Source organism: Ursus maritimus, unplaced genomic scaffold (assembly GCF_017311325.1).
Source record: "Ursus maritimus isolate PB19 unplaced genomic scaffold, ASM1731132v1 scaffold_6, whole genome shotgun sequence".
In the NCBI taxonomy this organism is placed as follows: domain Eukaryota; kingdom Metazoa; phylum Chordata; class Mammalia; order Carnivora; family Ursidae; genus Ursus; species Ursus maritimus.
Window position 1 is genome coordinate 43,783,522 of NW_024426774.1, and position 2,684 is coordinate 43,786,205.

Genomic DNA, 2,684 nt, shown 5'->3' on the forward strand with positions numbered 1-2,684 from the left:
ATTTGTCTTAATGTTATTCCTGGGGCATTTTCCAATTGTTTCAGAGAATATGCAGTAAAAACAAAACAAAACAAAACACAAGACAAAACAAAAAAAACTACAGTGTGGTTCCATATTCCCACAACACCTGGTGAGAAATAATCTGCTTCCTCAATTGCAGTTCCATCATTTATTTTATTTTGAATCCCTTCACAGCAAGACTCTTCTTATTTACTTATTGCATATATGCTAAAGATCCCAATAATTGCACATCCAGCACACAATTGATTTTACTCAGAATCCTCATTACACCTCTCAAAGTTCTGGTAATGAAAAAGTTAGAATGAGCTTTAATAAGCATTAGGAAGTTAAGCTTTCTCAGGGAAATAATTTAACCATTTATGGAAATATGTTCAAGTGAATGATGCAAAAATACAGTGTGATTCTCTAAAGAGCTTGAGGTTAGATAAGATGAGTGCATCACAAGGACATGGTGAAGTAAGCAATTAAGTTCTAGCATGACAAATAAAACTGGTTTGCTCTTTAGGACTTAAATACTAGTTTTCCTTATTGTATCTCTTGAGTTCTAGGATTTGTTATGCTTTAACCAAAATGTAAACTGGTCAGTTTTCTTTTCCATTCATTTTGTGGCATCTCATTGAATTGGTGACCAGAATAAAGTATTGTGGAATTTCATATGATACTGGTAATTATGCTATGTTTATTTTGAAGGGAATTTTTTCAATTACTGTATTGACTATATTACATGTTCTGAATGCTTTATTTTGCATATATTGTTAATTTAAAATTGCTCTTCAGGTTGTCCTCAAGTATGTTTTATTCCTAAGTTATGAGCTTTTTCCAGGCAAAAACAAATGTCTTGTTTTCATCTACCTACTGGGCTAATATAGCACTGAAGATTATAGGTTAAAAAGTATTTGATTGAAGGGCTCCTGGGTGACTCAGTGGGTTAAGCGGCTGCCTTTGGCTCAGTTCATGATCCCAGGTTCACAGGATGGAGTCCCATATTGGGCTCCCTGCTCAGGGGGGAAGTTAGCTTCTCCCTCTCCCTCTGCCCCTCTTTCCCCGTCCCTCCCCCCACCTCTTCCCCCTGTTCCTGCTCTCTCTCTCAAAAATAAACAAATAAAGTCTTTTTAAAAAAGTGTTTCATTGAAAACATAAATAAACTTTACATAATATTGGTCAAATATTTAATCATTCCTGAGTGAAGGGAACAGAATGAACCCTATTAGTACACGCCTGGCATATCCTATTGAATGAGAATTCATTACTTTCCTGTATGCTTCTATTTTTTTTTTTTAACTATACTAGTTTTCATATGTTTCAACAAGTAATGGGTTCTACCTTTCACAAAATAGAAGTATTAAAACTCTCCTCATTTTAGCCTTTAGAAAATGAATTACTAAGTACCAGTAATACTAAGATTTTATAAAGAAGCCTAAGATTCCTCAGGGAGGTGTTTCCTTAAGTTCCTTTTCTTTTATTTTCTTTCTTTTTTTTTTCTTTGAGTTTAAATGCATTTTATTTTTAGACAACCTACATGACTTTTTTTTCTTAAAAACAATGCCTCTACTCCAAATAAATCAAGGTCAAAACAATTGAAGAGCTCAAGAAGGCATCAGTCCTATTTGTCTAAGTCCTGGTGTTGTGTGGATGAAGAGCAGTACCCAGTTGTGACAACAGGTGATATAGCCAAGTTCGTTAACAATTTTGCATTTCTAAACCAACCTTAAAGAAAATCATATATGGAGTCACACTGTCCTCATGGTAGTCCAGCAAAGCAACCATGCCATCTGGATTCATATTTACACCCATAAAGAACTGGTAGTTTTTGAAATTAGCAAGGACGTGCCTGATCTGTTCTGCAACCCCCGTCATTACACTTTCTGGCTGTTTGCCTTTGATTGATTTCATGTCATCTTTGATGTACTTCTTGTAGGCTTCTTTTGTGAAGGTGGTCTTCTGAAAGTAATGGTTCACAATATATCTCAACACCAGTGATTACTGCGCTTTCCATACCTTTGGCCTCGGGGCCTTCAGTGGAGGCATTTCCACCAACGAGGGAGTCATCAATGTTACCCTCTGTCCTACTGACCATCTTGCCCTCCACCCCCAGCCCCAGCCTGTCTATGATCTCTCAGATCTTGTAAATGTTGGAGAACATCTCATCATGGCTGATGAGGTCCCAGTAGATGATCATGAGGGCGGCTGGAGAGAAACAACTGTTGTGCTAGCTTAGCAGGAGCCAGGAGCAAGCTCAGTGCAGCCAGAGTGGCACTGGGGGGCGGGGAGGGGAAAGGGCAGCTGGTGGAAAAACTTAAGTTTCTTTCTTTTAAACACTGTCAGTTGTCCAAAAATCCCTGTTTTCAAAGCAAAAGTATCTTTTTTGTTGTTTCTTTTGACAGCATTACAGAGCAGTTAAGGACACATGCTTTTTTTTGGAGCCAGGTGGTCCAAATTCAAATTCTGATTCTGATTATAAAAATTGTGAAAGGAGGACAAGTTATTTAATCTCTTTGTCAATCCCGTTCTCTGTCAAGGGCAAATAATCATAATAAAAGCATATATGTGTGTGTGCACACGTGTGCTTGTGTGTGTGTGTGTGTGTGTGTGTGCATGTTTCTATCCAAGGCTGGTAGGAAGAAGCTGAAATGTTTCCAATGGTGGTTGAAAAGGCCCTTGCG

General features: G+C 37.7%; 1 pseudogene; it reads right to left on the reverse strand.

Moving 5' to 3' along the window:
• Positions 1-1,701: 1,701 nt before the first annotated feature.
• LOC103671840 lies at positions 1,702-2,200 on the reverse strand (annotated as a pseudogene).
• Between the last annotated feature and the right edge of the window lie 484 nt (positions 2,201-2,684).